This window comes from Nestor notabilis, unplaced genomic scaffold, assembly GCF_000696875.1.
Source record: "Nestor notabilis isolate BGI_N333 unplaced genomic scaffold, ASM69687v1 scaffold17389, whole genome shotgun sequence".
Lineage (NCBI taxonomy): Eukaryota > Metazoa > Chordata > Aves > Psittaciformes > Psittacidae > Nestor > Nestor notabilis.
Genome location: NW_009944248.1, coordinates 36,401 through 55,334, shown reverse-complemented (window position 1 = coordinate 55,334; position 18,934 = coordinate 36,401). Strand labels below are relative to the sequence as shown.

Here is an 18,934-nt window from a genome sequence, read left to right as displayed (position 1 = left end):
TGTGACAAAGCCTGATCACCTATTTTTTTTTGCCTCAGCCTCACAGACCCCCTTCCACTCCTTCTTTAACTACACTGGTGCATAGACCCAATCTTTCTTTGTTGGATGTGGCATAGTTTTGCCCCTTGTTTCTCTGTGCCTGCTGCCTAGCTTAGTGCGTGGATCAGCTGCTTGGGTCAGGGCTCCCGGCTGGCCGTTGCTGTGGCTATGCGACTCTGTAAACCCACCTAGCACTAGTTCAAAGCAGTGCCAGCCTGGCCTTGTCCAGTGGTCATGTCCTGCCTGGACATATTTGGGTACCTCCTCCAGCACTGTGGTGAGCAGCATGGGGGTGCTGGCTCTCTTCTCTTAGTGCCTCTGCTCCATGCTCACTGTCCAAGGAGACAATTTGTTATGCTGTCCTGCTGCCCAAGAGAAACATCAGTCCAATGCAGCTGTATTACCAGGCTCAGCTGTTACTTTTTGTTATAGTCGATCCTGTGAAAGATGATGGTTGCTTAAGAAAATGTAAAAAGAAAAGGAAAAAGAAAAAGGGGAAAGGGAGTTTTGTCCTTACATGGAAGTGCAGCAGTCAGCTGTGTGATGGGTCTGTGCAAATACAGGGAAGAACCTGAAACCAAGAGTGAAATAATAGAAAGTGAATTTAAGTGTTGTCATCTTCACATACGTGTTCTCTGTCCCTCTTTCAGTCATTAGGGAAAAAAGCAAATTAATGCCAACAGAGGGCTGACTTAAACCTTTGCCCTCATTTAAGGGATCCCAAAAAACCATGGTTTTGTTATGTGCTGGAGCCAGCTGCCCTACAGCAGCTCAAGGACTAGAGCAGTCTCCAGTGTTTAACCAACATGGAAGACTGTGTGTTCTAATGTTGCCAATGGCCAGTGCTGATCCCATATTCTTCTATTGACTAGGACTGAATTTATTGCCTTTAAGTATTTTTAGAAGACTAATTTTCTAAGATAAAATATAAAGAAATAAAAAATACTCAGCACAAAGGCAGTAATATAAAAAACTGTCCAAGCAAGACAACCAAAAACTAGTCAAGAATAGAGTAAAATTAAAACATTCCATTTGTCTGTTTGGAGTAAGGTACATAAATTGCTTGTTTAGTTTTGGAGCAGAAACCTCCCGAATGTATGTAGATTTTGATGCTAAAACAAGAGAGACTTTGTGTAAGAGTGAAATTGTATTTAGGTTAACCAGGTCCAGAGTTTTCCTGTTAAGAGATGGGTCAAAATGGGAACAAGATGGTGGTTTACAGAACACAAAATTGCTGTGTGAGCGCTGTGTGAGCCAAGCCTGCTCTGCATGTCAAGGAATAGTACCAGTAACGGCTTCAGTAAACTCCTAGCTCTGTGCCTTGATTTCTGTCACTCTGAAATTTAATATTATGTGACATGACCTTTATGCTAACAAAGGCTTCCTGGAAAAAGTGTAACTATGTCTCAGGTATGATTTTTCAAAAGAAAGGGCCAAATTCTGTGTTCTTCCATTAGTAAACTTGCAGACTAACAGGGCTGGAGCTGTGCCTTTCTGTGGGGTAAGCATCTGTTCGTGGTCTGAACATAAAATCAAAATTTGACAAGGCACTGCCTATGTAAATTCTCTGTTCCTAATGCCACATGATGTCACCAGAGACATCAACCTGGTTGATTGATAGATAAACTTACGGGATGCCTTAAGTCCTTACTGGATTGAAAAAAAAAAAGGAGGAAAGCATAAAAATCAAGAATTTTGTGATGGAAGTGTAAATATCAGTGTAAGTAATCACTGAAGCAGGTTTGAGGGCATGGACATATAGGTCCTGTCTGGTTAACAGGGGTTCTGCCTGTGGCTTTGCGGTATGGTTTGGATTCCAGTTTCAGAATTATGTAGAATTTGTATTTGAATCCAGCATAATTTAGATAACAGGGTTAGAGATTGATCAGTGCATTGAGGAAATACTTTTCATCAGGAAGTAAAGCCCCATGGTTTGCATTTGTCCGTGTCACAGTGACAGAGTAGGCAGGTGAAGATGATCAACTTTTGTAACTAAAAAGAATTTCTGCAGCTACCATTTTCAAATGCCCAGTCTGACATTAGTAACAGCAGGATCGGGCTCTTTTCTTACCCTGCTTGTTTGTTGTCAGTCAATCTCTTACTTATTTTCAAGATTGTAAAAATCAAATAACATTTTATAATTCTTAACAGGCAGCAGGTTATAGATACGTCACTTGCAAGTGCTGACCACCTGGCTCTGACAGCTTTCACATCAGCAAGCCTTAAATGCAGTCATTTGTGACTACCATATAACCAAACGTGATTGTGCATTATAATAGTGGTTTTTAATTCTGAACTATGAAAAATACTGAAGCTATCACTAGGTTCTGAATATGGCTAATATGTTAGTATGTTAAGATGACATAAGTCAGGCAATTTTCCCTGCATAGGACAGTTCTTTGCTATGATCTGTTACAGGTCTATGTTTCACAATGACAACTTTGCATATACAAGTTGTGAATATACAGCATTTCAGCTACAAATACTTAACAGCTAGTGATATTTAAACCTCTATTAATATTTCACATGAACTTACTGAAACCTGTCCAGGAAGAAATGCAAACAGAAATCCCATATTTAGGTTAAAACGAAGGGAAAATTTCTTTACTCAATTTCTATAGAAAGCAGTAAGTTCTTTTTCACCAGTGCAGAAGTCTGGTTTAATATTTAATGTCAGAGTGGACCTAGTTTTCTTTCCAGTTGGTTTATTTAGCAATCACAACTTATTTTTGTTCTTTTTCAGTTGAAGAGGGTGAATCTTCAGATTTTGCATTGACCTGGGACTCGTCAGTGACTCAGTCAGGTAAATATTTTAAGTTCTTCTGATTGCAAAAACTGCCAGAAAGCTGCCAGGCTTTTTACAGGAACTGTATTTTGTATGTCACATTCCTGTCTCAAATCCAAGACTACCCACTGCAACACAATTTTTATATCAGTTCCATATGGTCAATAAAATCTATTACATACAGAGACTAATATACTCTTATCCTCTGGAGAGCCATTCTTTCTTCTTGTGGGCATACTGAAATGGGTTGTGATTTCTCCAGTATAACCGCTTTGAAGTTTTCTGCAGTGGACACTGTTGCACATTCAATCCAATCTAATTACATAAAAGCTGCTTTAACAGGAATTTTAAACCTCGGTCTCAACTGGAATGTGTATATTTCTCCTCTTGGAGGAAATTGGAAAGTACTGTCAGGGATGGACAATAAAAGTGGTACATGCCATGGCAGAGAGACTTAACATTTGAACCAGCTTTTGGTCTGCTTGGTAGTAATATCACTTAAACATGTGTCTAGAGGTTGTTCATCTGTGTCATGTTGGTGATTTGAATAAGAAGAGGCTCAAGAAACTGAACAGGTTTGTCTGTAGTTGTGTAATATGTATTAATAATGCAAAAGTGTGAGCACATATCAATTACTTTGTGTTTAAAATAATTAGCCACATCTTACTCACTGTTAGTGCTCTGTGTAAAAATATTTTTCTGTCTATTATGTCTTTAACAATTACAAAATTATCAGAATATATTTTATTTTAAAGCCAGTAAGTCTGTTTCTGTGCTCTCTTCATACTGGACTGTGCAATGATATATTCTTGGAAGCCCAGCAGCAATGTGAAAACCGATCAGAAATGGAGCAGTGATATGAAAATTAACAATGGTCTCATTGCTGGTTAGTAGGGGTTTTATAAGGGTCACGGGATGGCTTGATCACAAGAGACTTTCCTTACTGAAGTCAGAATCTAGTTGGTCTTGAAGGCATAAACTACTTTTATGAGGTACTTTGTGGCATTTCACTTTGTACCAACAGCACTCGTTTGCTCTGGGTGCGTCTTCTGTGGGCGCTACAGCTGTTTGGAAGGGTTTGTGTTTCCACTAGTCTTTGATAGCAAATATTGCTGCTGCTGCTGCTGCAAACCCCCAGCTGTGATGTCGAAGGCCCCTTTGTGCCTGGAGCTAACGGCGCATGAAAAGAGCACTCGCCGGCTCTCTTGCTTGACCTTCGTCTCAAACAGCAGCGGAGTGGAGTTACCGGTGTTATTTATCACAAGTCTTGAATTGTACAAAATTTAACACAGGCTGAGGTTCAAAACGGCAGCAACAACAACAAAAATGATTTCTGAGCAGAGTGGGAGTTAATCAGGGATTCCTAGATGTTATCGGTGACTATGCTGTAAGTAAAAACCAGCCTGTGAAAGGCTTTTCCCAGATTAGTTGTCTTCTTAATTTTTCTTCATTTACTCCCATAATTACAGCTCTCATTCAGCACGTCGAATGTGGGATAGAATGTATTGTATGTGTGATTTATGGCAGCTTAAGGAAAATGTGTGCTAATAGGGGGGATTTTCCTCTCAGTATGTTTAGTAGCTACAGATGTCAATCTTGCATATGTATAAAGATGCAATACAGTAGCCTATCAAGACAGGGTGCAGTGCGTGGGACAGAAGTTGCAAGCTGGAATATGACTGAGGAACTATATAGAAAAAACATAAAATGCCCTAATACATGGCTGTGTGGAGTCACTGGCTCTTGTGTGGTGTGCCTCCAAAGCTATATTCAGTAACTGAAACCAGTCCCTCAGTCCCAGCGTGCGAGACTTTCATTATGTTCTTTTATGATCTTCCTGTTTGCATTAGCTCCAGTAGTGTAATGCTGAAGTTCAATAATGGGTGAAAAAACATGCTTCAACTTCTTGTTTCATGCCCCTTCGTTCCCTGCCCCAGAATGACAAAATTGCCTCCCCTTCCTTGACTCCCTGAAACAGAAAAAATACCCCAAAAGGCCGAACCTGGGTCTTGTTAACTCTGAAACATTTGCCAGATGTTTCAAATTAACATATTTCTCTCCCTTCTCCTCCTGTATGTGTTTGTACATCTCTGTGTGTGTGCAAATACATACAAAGTGACTTCTGAACAATCCTGTTGGCACTCTGTGCAGCTGCTGTGTGGTACAGCAAGAGCAGGGACAGCAAGGGCAGGTAGAATGTATATCTTTAACTTAATTTTTTTTAATACTACCAAAATATTTATATAGATGCCGTTGTGGGCAGAGGGTGTGCTTTTGCTGCTCTATCTTATTTTGTTCATCAAACCTGTAGAATCTACACTGGAAATGTTTTTTGTGAGTACAGGTTAAATCTGCAGGTGTGGGGATGTCCAGGTCACTGTGACAGCTCTCAGTGCCCAGGTCAGGTGTGGGCATTTGTAGGTGCAGGACAAGACGTTGCCAAACTCTGTGTCTCATGATGGGCTTCTCCACTACTACAGTGTGCTGAAGGGACACAGTTCATGCATCCCTGGCCGGGCCATGGCACTGGGCAAGGGGCTGCTCACTGGAACTGCTGAGTCCAGCTCATGGACATGTGGCTGTGGACACCTTGGCAACAGAAATCCTGTGCTTGGGTGACTCTGTTTGGTGATGTCTTAGCACAGGACACCATCCTTTTTCCTATGGTAGAGTACGTGCACAAGTTGCTGCCTCCTATGGCCCAACTGCTCATTCCTGGTAAAACCTGCAGAGGTGAAATGCTTTTCAGGAATCCAGCCCTTGGCATAGTTGCACTGAGGAATTTATTCAAGTGCTTTAAATACAACTAGAAATAGTTTTAGGATTTTTTTTTTAATTTTTTTTAATGACTACAACTTAAAGGCACATACTAACCTAGAAAATCAGGAAAATCTATAAAGAGCAGAGGCTGCCCTTGCACCAGTGTAAATAATCTGGGTGTCCAGCAGCCTTGTTTAACAATGGGCATATAGAGAATTTCCTTCCTCTTCAGTTCTTGTAAACATTTTTTTCCTTAATGTAAAAGGAAGGAAAAAAAGCTTTTCCTTTCCTCTCTTAATCTGAAGACTTAGCCTGCTGTTAAATAGCAGGTCAGTTGTGTTTTGCTGTGTAAGAGGCAGAAATGTTTTCTGTCCCAGAGGAAGAGCGCAGCCGAGTACTCCTTCCCTCTGCTTGTCCCTCTTAACGGCACATGCAACCCTTGAAGCCTGTCTGTCTTGCTCGGAAGGTGTCAGGGAGGGTGGCAGAGCTGCTGGGGGCCCGGCAAGTGCCCATCTCTGCTGTACAAAAAGGGTCTTTAGCTGCCTCAAAGTCAGGAGGAAAATAAAAATCCATATTTACAAAGCAAGAGTCCAGCCAGACAACACTGCATTGCTGTTGTAATACATCACAGGAGTATTATCTTGAGGAGCAACAAGGGACATTTTAAAGAAGTAAAAATTCTTACTAAATATATAGAGAATTTAAGGCATTTTAAAGACCTATGAAAGCATTTTACATAGGGGTTGCTGGTGAGTTTCTTATTAGCCTGACTCTGAGGCCCCGGGGAATCCTGCCTGAATTGTCTGGGGCCAACAGAGCAGATTCTGCCTTCCCCTTAGGAGCCTGCAGACCTAAAAGCCTGATTTTTTGTGTCTGCTGTTGAGGTACCTGAAGGTATCTGATTTTTGTATGCAGCTGCAAGCTATGGTAACGATCAAGAAAGAGTTTGGGAAATAGGGGGCTAGGGAGCCATAGCCTGAGTACTGGGGACAAATGGCACTTGGTATGTCTTGTGCACATGTGTTTCCAGAACATGGAAGGGATTTTTGCAGTGATTGTGACTGGAAGGGTCTCTCCAATGCCACTGCCCAACCATCCATTAGCACACAAGGTTAGTATCATGGAATTACAACATTCCAGAAATCATGATAATAAATTACAGATCGGTATTGCCCCACTTTCCCCATTAGCTCCAGATTTCCTGTCCCTGCCATCGATCTCACTAGAGCAATGGGGCGTACATGTGAGGGACACCTTGAAAGAGCATGGCATGGGGTGAGGGGGGAACCACAACATTTTAGGACACAAGACATTCGATGTTTTGCCATTATGAGTTGTCCCTTGTGCTTGTTTTATACAGTACATGTAGATTTTTAATTGTCTTCTGCAATTTCTTTTAGAATTTTCCTTCTTTAAGGAGAGTGGAAAAAAAAAAGGAAAAAGAAAAGGGTAAGCAGCAGCTTTTGAGAAATGAACCACAAAATAAAAGAAAACCACCCTATGGTCACTCCTTTTCCCCTCTCATCTGCTCTGTGTGGTGTCTTCAGCTACGTAAATCACAGTTTTCACTTCGTATCTTCAGAGGAGAAAAACCTTGACACAGTTTGGAGACTTATTTTTCACTCAGGGCTACCAGAGCCTGTGCTGGGGTGTTTTCAATGCCATTGCTGCTGCTAGTGATTCCCTGTGCTGTCTTCCACTGTTGGTCTTCTGATCCTGGTGCTGCTGCTGTCCTCTCCCCAAGTGTTGAGGGTTTTTGTTCTCCTCTAACTGTTGTATAGGGTTGGGTTTAATTTTGTCTGTCAAAGGAGCAGAGCAGATGAGAAAGCTGGGGTCTCACAAAGTAAACAAACAGACTTGCCCCTACAAGTATTCATGAGCTAACTTTTTTCCCTTTTCTTTTTATTCACATAAGCTACAGAAAATGTGTTCTCTCTCCTCACCTTTCCCCTTTTAGAAAGGGGAAAGCTGTCCCTGCTTTTTGCCCATGTCCCCTGGCTGCTCCCACAGAGCTCCCCACGGGGCATGGGCTGTGTCAGGAGCAAGTCAGGAAGGTCCATGTGAAAAAGACTGCCCTCCCATAGGCACAAAGCTCTTTTTCTCTATTTCTACATGTATTGTGTTTTATTATTTAACTTCTAAGTGGCAAAATGCTGAAAAAACCCACCCAAACTCCCTCAACATGAAGTTCTGGAATCTCTGCTGCAGAGCATTGAAAACATCAATAGTAGTTCAGTGGACATTAGAAACCTGTTATCTAGCAAGTATTCTGAAATTACCCATCCTGTGTGCCTTCACAAGCTTAGGCATTTTCTAAAAGCTGATTTCATTGGCAAATCAATATAAGATTCTGATTTCAGTGTGTAAGAATTTCTGAAGAAATAAACCTTTGAACTTAACAGACTTTGATAACTTTCTTAGTTGAATATTTTTTCAATATACTATGAAATTTTTGATCTCAACTGGTTGACGTTCTTATGTTGGTTTTAAAACCACATCCTTGCCTCTACATGGACCTGCAGGATGCAGCCCAGTCAGTATGGTCTGAGGTTGTCAAAATTTTAAATATCTGCCTTGGGAAAAGCCAAAACCCAAAACAAAAGCAAACTTGAAATAAAGCTAGGGAGGTTTGTAGCTCTGGCTGCTGTGTTTCTTACTTATTCTAAATTGAACTTTACTTTTCCTTGGTAATGTGTGGGTTTTTATGTTGTAACACAGTTATATGTCCTTTTAAAGGAGAAAAAAAAGTATTTCTCCTTTCCTGATTAAAAAATTTAATTTTTAACTTCAATCTTTTACTTATAAATGTGAACTTTGTTAAAGAAAGTGCTTCTGATGGTGTTTTTTCAAACAGAAGATGAAGTGGTATGAAGTACGTGATACTTGGATAATGTGGTGGTGGGTGAACATCCATGTTGATGTAAGATGTAAGATTTTGGAGCAGGAATAATATAAAAAGAACCAATAGGAATAATTATAACCCCTTCCCAGATTACTCTGTCATCAGGAGCTCACAGCATAACTACATCTGTAGGCACAAGGGCTTCCTGGGAGCAAGTCTCTGCTCCCAGCACTCAGGGCAGGCTGGAAAGGGGGACATGGTTCTGCAAGAGGAAGCTGTGGCTGGAGTGAGAGGGGGTCTCTGGGAGTCCCTGAGGTCCGGCTGGCATCCCACGGCTGTAGCACCTTCAGGGAAAGGGGAAGTATAGAAACCTGAGGTTTCTCACCACACGTGGCACAGTGCAGCACAGCACCGGCATGTGCATCTGTCACAGAAAAAGCCACCCTGAATCTGCTGAGGCCTCGCTGGTGATGCAGTGACATAGGTGCTCCTCTTGTGCTTGGGGAGGGAATCTCCGGCAAGAAGGAGTGAGCTTCAGAACTGAACACAGCATGGGTGTCAGTATTTAAATTAGAAGCACACACCTGTGTATTACAGCATTTCCTAGAAAATAGTATTAGAAATGTTAATTGGGAAAATTATAGCAATAGCACAGAGGAGGAGAATTAATTTCCATGGTAAAAAGGGTGAAGAAAGAAAACCTCATTCCAAAGTGAGCTATTGAGTGCTCCCCATACCCCATCACCTACTATCCTGGGTTCAGCTGTAACTTTTATTTTTCTCCTTCTTAGTAGCTGGTGCAGTGCTGTGTTTTTGACTTTCAGTCTGGGAACAATGCTGATAACACCGATGTTTTAGTTGTTGCTCAGTAATGTTTACTCTGATCAAGGACTTTCTCAGTCTCATGCTCTGCCAGGGAGGAGGGGAAGCCGAGAGGAAGCAGAGACAGGACCCCTGACCCAAACTGGCCAAAGGGGTATTCCATACCACAGCACGTCATGCCCAGTATAGAAACTGGGGGAGTTACCCAGAAGGCCCAGATCGCTGCTCGGGTCGGGCTGGGTATCGGTCGGCGGGTGGTGAGCGGTTGTATTCTTTCCTCTTGCTATTTCCCTTATCATTATTATTATTAATAGTAGTTTTGTATTATACCTTAGTTACAGGACTGTTCTTATCTCAGCCTGTGGGGTTTACATTTTTTTGATTCTCCTCCCCATCCTGCCAAGACGAAGTGGGGGGAAATAGGGAGTGTGAGTGAGCGGCTGCGTGGTGCTGAGTTACTGACTGATCTTAAACCATGACACCTACCCATTCTGTGTCTGCTGGAAAGTCAGGCTGCTTAAAAGAAGCTGAGCAAGTGTGGAGTATTAGTGCACTGTTGTGTTGTTGAGCTTCATAGTGCCTAACGGCCCTCTAAATTGCTACAGGCAACATCTGTAAAGACAAAGATTTCTGCAAGCTGTGGGGTCGCAGCCCTGGCCTGACTGTGCTGGCGAGGGGCCACGGACTCCTGTGTACTGGGATGCCAGCAGAGTGTCAGGGCTGGTGGTGGGCACCAAGGTCCCAGTCAAATCTGGGAGCACCTCTGCAGTGGTCAGGTTGACCTCATCTGAAGTCTTGAGACCTTAGTGTATCTGATGGCACGGGACTTCTATGGGTCGAGAAATGTTCCTATAGGGTGTTCTGGCAGGGTCATCTTGCTAGAAATACAAACACACCATTGGCATGGATGGTTGCACACGTGAGTGTACCCTTCTGGGCTGCCAGAGCACATCCTCCTAAGGGTCATGTCTCTCTCTTGCCATCTTGCCAGCAACATTTTTCTCCTGTGACAAATCTGCTTTTATTTGAAGGTGAGCCTGTTAGTGCCTCATCTGCTGGGAGGCTGTTAACATTGTGTTTTGTTTCCTTGCACTGACTGAAGGAGGTTGTTCAGCTTCATGGGTGGACCCTCAGGCACAGACTTCCTGGCTCTCCATCCGTTGCTTGTGTTCAGGTCTCCCATGGGTATGTACATCACAGTGAAGGATGTTGCCCTTGAGCTTGGAGGGAGTGCTGGAGAGGTGCAAGGCATAGCATGCCACCTTCCCTTCATCTTCACGCTCCTGCTCTCCCTTCCTGTGTTTATTTCCAGTGGTCTTACCTTGTCCTCTCTTGCTGAAGGGCAGTGATGAGATGAACATTTTCTGATTTAGATTAAAATGATATCTGTTGTTTACAACTGCCTTCAGAGACATAACTATCAGTAATGGGCTAAAGTAAACCAAAGGCTTTACTTTAGGCTGAATGTCAGGAAACATTTCCCAGAAGTGGGATCTAATAGACTGGTATTATCTCCTATCACTTCAGCCATTTCCAAACCGGGCTGGACAAAATGCTTGCAAATACACTGTAGGAACATTCTTACATTAGCAGAGGGATGGATAAGATCACCAGGTAAGTCCTTTTCATCTCTAATTTATCCAGTTCTGCCACAACCTGGATTTGCTAAATCCTGCAGATTTGAGGGCAGAAGCAGCCTGAATGGTCAGGCAAATTGTGCTTTCCAGAGCTTATTTCAGTAAATATTTTTATGTAGGATCTCAAGGCACTTTCCAAATGCTAATTAAGCTTCCCAACCTAATAGAAAGTCCTCCTCGTGCCCCATGTCCATACTGCTTTGTCTCTGCATTATGCAGCATGTACCATGCTGCAGGTCGACCTTCGCAGAGGGCTCTGGCTTCAGGACTGACGGACTTGCCATCCCATCTTGCTTTGAGTCATTCTGCAGGTCAGTGGCTTTGCTTTTCCAAGTCAGTTTCGGCTGGCTGGAAGGAGCAGAGGAAGCTGAAACCATATTGCTGTAGGAAGCAATTGCAATAGATTTTACCTTTGTGAAGTGAGACAGCTGGAGACTTGAAGGAAAATCTCCTGGTGAATAGTTTCTTTGGTTTTCTCAGAAACTTCTGTTTTCCTTCAACTAGTTTACACACTGAAGTTGTAACTGTTAGCTCAAAGCTCCCAGCCTGAATAAGTATAAAACAGGAATAACAGAATATGTTACATTGGCCGGTTGCTTAAGCAAGAAAAATCAATAAAAAATAATGCCACAGTGGTGGATCCTCAGTAATCACTCTTCTTGAGAAAAACACCAAATTTTACAAGCCACAAGAATGGGGTTTTATAAACCAGGCTGTGAAAGAAGAAAAACATATGAAATAAACAAGCTCAACTGCTTTGCTTTCAGGATGTTGATCTGAAACTCTGCAATAAGGAACTACATGAAATTTGTGATGCTTTGCCCAAATAATCTATGTTGTTCAGTACAGGAAACTAGAATCCTTTGGGTTGGAAGGGACCTCTAGTGGGTCTTACTCAACATTGACCTGACTTGTAAAAGTTTCTGTAACCGTTACGACTATATTTTTGGTCAAATTGTCTTGAGCTGTTAAGCTTGTTGTAGACCAAGAGTACAAGTGTAGTTACTGTAGCCCAAGAATGTACAGAAAACAGAAATTAAGGCCACATACTGCTGGGGAAAAAAAATAAAAGGATTTTTAAAAGTTAATATAGCCTAAAGCTTCCTATAATAAAAGACACATTGTATTTCTGTCACTTAAGTGTCTTAAATAGCCATTTTCCAGTCTTGCCACAAGGAATTACGATGCCATTGTCAAAGTAAACTGAGCTCATAATCTTGTATTTGTTGTGTATAAATTCAAATGAGAAAACTGTTAAATGGGACCATTTATAATGAGATTTGTGATACCCTATAGCTCTCACTTGGAGACAAGTGACCTTTGTCTTTTTTGGGGCTGAGTAATGGCTCAGTGAAGATTTAATAGATGTGTGCAGAGACCTGGCAATAGATTGGGGGACGCATGGAAGAGGTGCTGAATGCATCTTGCTCTACATATATGTGAATTCATCACACTTGGGACTGTAGTGCCTGCCTGTTTGCCTGTTTTGCTAGCCATGCCTCCTTTCTCCCTTGGATGGCTTTGGTGTTTGATAGTGGAATTTATTAGAGAGTCACAAAACACTGAAGAGAAAGGAAAAAACCCGCACACTTTGCTTGGAAACATTGTTTGTGTTGCATAAAGCTTTGACAAGATCAAGCCTCTAATTAAATTATCTGGCACGTGGACAATTCTGTTCCGAGATCTGCTGAGCTAATGTGTAGCTATTAGCTCATACAGCCACCAAATCCGAAGTACCAAAGAGACAATTTACATAGGGCCACAGCGTGTTTTAAAAAATTCTGGTGAGTTGTGAAGCCTGTAATGTTAATTGCCAGTTAGCACATTGTAATTGCTGTAATTATTTGCAAGTAAAATGATGTAAGGGACTTAACATTGTACTTTCCTTAACACTTCACATGTTGGTGATCCACTAAATCTTCCACTTAGAGTTTTGCTGGTTATTCTAAGAGCTCGACAGCTGCTTGCTGAAGTCTGGTCTCATCTGCAAGCTTGCCATTCCTGCCTGTTGTCTTTAACTCTGAGCAGTGCCTCTCTAAAGTCCTTATTGAAAAAGAACGCAATAAAATAATAAATGCAAATGCTTGCTGCTGACCAGCGAGAGCAGAGCCACACAGGAGCCCAGCTGGGAGAGAGCCCTCAGCACAAATTGCCCAGCCTATTGCCTCCCACCGCCATGCTGCGGAAGTGGGCCAAAAGCTCCTCCGTATGGGATTAAAGGGATGTGTAATAGATTAAAGATCAAAAATGTTAATTAAGAAATGGTCTTTTCTAATAAGATGCCTTCAAGGGCACAGTATCAAAAATGAGGCAATATCTCATTCTGGAGACAGTGCTGGTGTTGTAATGAAGCTGGAGCATGGGGGTAAGGAGAAGGAAGGGACATCTCCTGTTCAAGGCATCTCCTTCAGAAGGGGTAAATCAATTAGCAATGAAAACGTAAATGTACAAATCACAATGACATTGCTCTGAATGCTACCGAACAACATGTGGGTTTGGGCGTATGTGTTTTAGCTTGGCATTTCCTTGAGGGTAAGCTGGCAGTTTGACTGATGAAGAAGGACTGCTACAGCTTAGTGGCATTTAAGCAGCATCATCATGGTGATTTGGCTGAAAATAACCACTCTTGTTGGAAGCTTTGATGCATTTGAAGTGAATCTGTGCAATATATTTTCCTGAAGTAATTTTCTAGGTATGGGAAGTTCAGCATCTTTGCTGGGGGATCGAAACTTGTAGGCACTATGTTTGGGGAAAGTTTTATTTCCCTTCAGAAAGGGGAAGAGTCACAAATCGGAGCTTTCGTATTCCAGGCTCCAGCAGCAGGGAGAAGTTTATGTTCTACAAATAAACTGATGTGCAAGTGTTACTTTCATGTTTCAAATGCCAAAGGTGCTTTTGAGAGCTGTGAAATTTTATTGCATCATTGTAACTAAAGAAAACATGCTTTTTCTTAAGCCTGAGCATTGTGGTTAGTGACTCTGCTGTTATATTTTCTTAGCGAACTCATCAAAACTCCAAAAGGAAAAATCAAGATGCTTAACAATACTTTTCCTTGTTGTGGGATAATGGGATTTTACATCCCACTTCATCCCCACACTTTCCTGTCTAAACATCTTAATGCTGAAAGCTGCAGTATTTCTGAAGCGAGTTATTTGCTAGCATGAAGTGGAAGGACCCTGTAGGCAAATTTCTTCTCTATTGGTGAGAAGCTTTTGATGGGATGGAGAAAACCAGTGGCACAGTGAGGCGCTCAGTGTAGTGTGTGTGCATGTTTTAAGTCTCTGGCTGTTGTTTGAACTAAAATATTTTTAATTCAATAGAAATACCATGGGAAGGTGCTTGCTGGTCGTGTGCCTCCGTGTGTCCATGGTGAGCTGGGGCTGGCTGCAGCACCCTGGCAGAAAAAAGTCCTCCAACAGTGATCTGAAATTTAGATCAGATGCTCTAGCTGCATACATTTAACAGATACTCATCTGTTGTGTGAATCCTTAACAGAAAAGAGCATTTGGAGGAGATCAGTGAGTGAAAGACAATGGCTCTGCACTACCTGCTCACCTGAAGTGGGGAAGTGGAACATGGTGTTCACCTCCTTGAGAGGAGGAGGAGTGAGGGTTTCCTTCGGTCTTGTTTAATTGAGAGAGGCTTGGGAGCCCTTGGAGCTGGGCATGGTGTAGAGTCGTGCTTATTGGTATTATTCAGTTTGGATGGGGGCTATAGGTGACTTAAATGACACTAGATTCCTGTGTCCTGATTTTTTTCAGCTAAATGAGTACAAATAGGGATAATGTTTGTTTCCATCCACAGAAAAAAAGTGTGAGCACTATTTAAAGACTTAAATCAGATATTTTTGAAGTTCATAAATGTAACATTTTGACATGCTGATGAGGTCATCTTTAGTTGATTTCATTTATGGTTTTTGTTAAAAGAAATGGGTAACTCAGACTTAAATTAGCCTTCTCCCAAGAAGGCCTGTGTCAAGCCGTTCTTGCTGACATATTAAGAAGATACAACTGTAGCAACAGAAAAATCATTGCCTTTTTCCTTATTCCAAAGTTTGTTTAAAAGTCTCAAAGTCATTTTGTACTGGGCAACTTTGAAGACAATGTTCTGAATTAATTTTCCTCTACATAATTTTTACAATGTAATGTATTTAGAATGTTATTCTTCCAGTGACAATAGGAAAGACTTCAATTTTGCATTGTTGTTTTAATAAAGTAGGTTATATTTGTACAGAATGTGTGTCTTCTATAGAAATTGAGAAAACTAGAATGTTAATACTAGTTCGTATACTGCTCTTTGCATTTAGCACACAAGTCCAGATGACCATTCATCCTGTTAAATGGAAAAGAAATACTCTGTAAAAAGCATTCGGCTTCTCTTCCTTGATCATGTTAAACAAAATACATTTATTGCCAAATTTCTATAGTAACATCCAGGAAGCATATGCAAAATCAGCAGAGTTAGCCAGGTATAACTAAGAGTAGCAGTTGGTCTATAGTCCCATTTAAAAACAAGGTTGTGCAGTAAAGATGTACTTTTTTGGATCAAGGTGAATTTCAGGCTGAAATCTTGCATGAGTTAGCTAATAGCCAGGTTGGTAAAGTGTTTTCTGGACAGGATGTTGCAGAAATCCACATTTTTTTCTTCATTTTCTTTTTTATATATTGTGTGTGCAGACAGCTGCAGTGTTGAAGACACAAGGAATATCACTTTTGCAAACACTTTTCGCATCTCTGGGTTTGTGTTGTGGCAAGCAAACATAGATGCTTCTGTATAACAGAATTAGATTATGTTCCATTATTCACCCTTCCAAAAATGGTGGTTGGTGTTTATGGTGCTTTGTGTGTGAAATTGAAATAAGAATTTCGTTGCTCTCCCTTCAAATAAAACCTGGTGATTTTTAAAGCCTCTTCTATTTACTGAGGTTGTAAACCTGTTGTATTTTAACTGTCTTTATGAGTTGCAAAGGAACCCACAGATACACTACAGGCCTGGAAGCATGGTGGAGCCATCGGTGAACTATTAAATGAAAAAACACATCGTAAGAGTTAAGTGATTTTTCGCTTGATGCTGTAATGAAATATTTGAAAACTGTATCGGTTAATGAGCGTTGTGGCCAGACTGTGTAATTGGCTGAGGATGCAGGAAGTGGAAGGGCTTTAAAACCAGAATCCTAGCTGTGACTGCTGTAAGTGGGGTGGAAGGGTACAAAGCAAACCCCAAACCCCTTTTTCTGCATCAGCCATGGGGTGGTGGATGGGGTGGCTGTGCCAGCCTGAGCTGTGGAGTTTGGCTGTGGAAAAAGCTGTTCCATAGGATGAAGTTCTCAAGTGCGCATCTTTGTGCTTGTCAGCAACTAAAATGCAAATTCAATAACTTGAGGAAAAAAGTTTGGACCAGGCTCCCACAAAGAAATGTGCCTTTTAAAAAATGGGTAATGTTGTTATTTTTACTGCTTTTTACCTAATGCAAAATACACAGGGAATGAGGTTGCTAAAAAGCATATCGACTAAATTAGGGTTAATTAGAAGTTCTCCCAAATAGCTGCTGCTTCATCAGCAACAGAGCAGCATGTAAATAAATCTAATTTCCAACTAAACTCTTCACAAGCTTAATTACACCAGCAGCAATATCTCCCTTCAACCCCCCTTTCTTCATTAGTGTGAGCAGGTCATTACGAGCTGTATCTGGTGAGGGTTATCATGAGCAGTCCAGAGCTGCACCTTTCACAGGTGTCCTTTGAGGCTGAAGAAGAAGTGGAGGAACTTTCAGCGTATCTGGAAGAGCCCAATTAAGGCAGTTCATAAGAAACTTGAGAAGCAGAAAGCGCTAATGGAAAGGAAAACACCACCACTGTATTCTGGAGAGACTTTTGTTAATTACATAAAGTATTGCCAACATTTGGATTATTTGCCATCTTAATTTCTTCCCCTTTATTACTCATTTGCCAGCAAAAATCCTTACTTAGGGCTTTATCTGTCCTTTTTAAAGTTATTTTGCCACACATCATCCTCATGGTGGATCCGAGGGCTTTGCCAGGTCCCTGGTGCTGTGTACCACACTGCTGTTGTCTGCTCCGACGCTTGGGACCTGTGGAATGGGAGGAGTGTCTGAAGGAGACAAGACTTTAAAGTCATTTTCACTTTAACTCTTTTAAATGTCTTTTCACACTTTCTTTACCACATAGGGCTAGAAGAAAGAATGCAAGAAGATGTTAGGAGGAAAAGTGTTACCACTCACTGCTGAAAGGATCACCATGCTGGAGGACTGGTGCAGCTCACTGCTTCTTTCAGGGATAAATAGTTGAAAACTCCTAGCCAGAAATTAGTTATTTCAGGGGAAGTACAGACCTGGGTGCAGGTTTCAGCTGGGTGCAGAAGTGCTCTGCTGAGGGCTCATTTAGAGGGATTAATTTATGTCATTTAGTGCTTGATTCATTGTCCTCTGTGATTTTATTTTTTAATTTTTTTCATTTCTAATTCTATTGAAGCCAGTGCATTCCTTATTACACAGTGTCACATTTCAGCCGATCCTAAATTAATAAATGAGCAGCGGCAGAATAGCATGCAGCACAATTCTAACAGCATGAGCCACGCAGAAGTATATTTCACTTAGCTCCAATTTAAATACTCTGCTTTGCTCGATGTAATCATGTGAAATTACTGAATTAATGGCTTTGTCAAGTAAAACGTGTAGGACTTCAGAGTTTGGTATTAAGGAAAGAAATTAGAAAAAGAAATTTGAGGTACATTAATTTTTGCATGTGGGTTCATTTTAAACACAAACTGAAATTTAACTGAGCCTAAAATCACATCATGTTTTAAACCTGGGGAAGTGAGAATGAGAACAAAGTGGCAGGAAACTTTGAGTTGCTCTACTAATTTGGCTTCCTTGGTGGCTTGTATTGACCTCCTTGCTGTATCGGCTGGGCAGGGAGGTGTGTGTTTGTGCAGCGGGGGCTGGCTGCTGCCAAGTGGAAGGTGATACATTTTGCAGAATCTGATGATTCTCTAATAGCTTGGCCACCTCCTAAATACCCTTCTCCTGCTGTGTAATAGGACTTTCTTCTCTCTTTTCTGGTTGAGAATCTTGTTAATCAGTTGCTCTTTTTTCATGTTCATTAACTAAATTCTGTTGCTGTGGTCTGAATACCTACACCTAGACATGGTGCCCAGCCTGGTGCTGGTCGTGCACACATGTAATGAGACCAGAGAGTAAGCTTGTAAGCCCTACTCTTCTGAACCCATATAGACACGTAGGTGTCTTAACTCTCATTAATTTCCAATTTCGTGGGGTTTTGATACAGATTTTGCTATAATCTGGGTAGCTACAGCCACTGAGTGGCTATTTGGCTCCTTAAACATTTGGGTTGCCTACAGATGTCCCTCTCAGCTCCAGCTGGAGCTGTGTAAGGTACTGTTTCCCAATTTCTGCTCATTTTGCTGGCAGTGTCCATTGTGGAGGGCTTCTGCGCAGTAGTGGCACGAGCCTCAGCCAGCAATAACTGGTAGCAGAGAGACATGAGCAGATATTTGGGAAAATGTGGCTTTTTCCTCAGGTGCATTTAAAGATCCTTTTTTCCAAAGCTAACCAGATTTTTAGAGAGAAAGTCTGATGATGTCTGGTATTTGATCAGATCTTAAACCCCACAGACAGGTTATGATCCAGGTCAAATCCTCTATACTCTGGGTGTAAACAGGGGTTTTACCCAAGAAGCTAACTCCACAAACTGATCCCCACAGAAACCTCTTGGTCTTTAATCACAGTTTTGAAGACTTGCAGGCACAGTTATCACAGAAGCAGGTTCCTTCTATGCTCCTTCAGCCACGCATCTGTCATTCCCACTGGAAAACAATCCAGGCAGGTTCTGAACAAGCAGAGACCCATGAGAGGGTCAGTGGAATAATTATTGCTTTCTCTAATTTGCCAAAGTGTATTTTTCTTCCTGCCCCAGGAAACAAAATACACTTTTCCCTTCTTGTTTCATCTTTTCCCTCTATATCGATTGCACCCCTTGGTTCCTGATGGTTTGCAGTGTTGTGGCTCTTT

General features: G+C 41.6%; 1 long non-coding RNA gene across 1 annotated transcript in view; it reads left to right on the top strand.

Annotated features, from left to right (window-relative positions):
- Positions 1-2,782: 2,782 nt before the first annotated feature.
- The window catches only part of LOC104411829, a 31,265-nt gene continuing 15,113 nt past the window's right edge, over positions 2,783-18,934 (top strand). Inside the window, exon 1 of the long non-coding RNA XR_719950.1 lies at positions 2,783-2,842. This is a non-coding gene — a long non-coding RNA (uncharacterized LOC104411829). The remainder of the gene's footprint in view (positions 2,843-18,934) is intronic.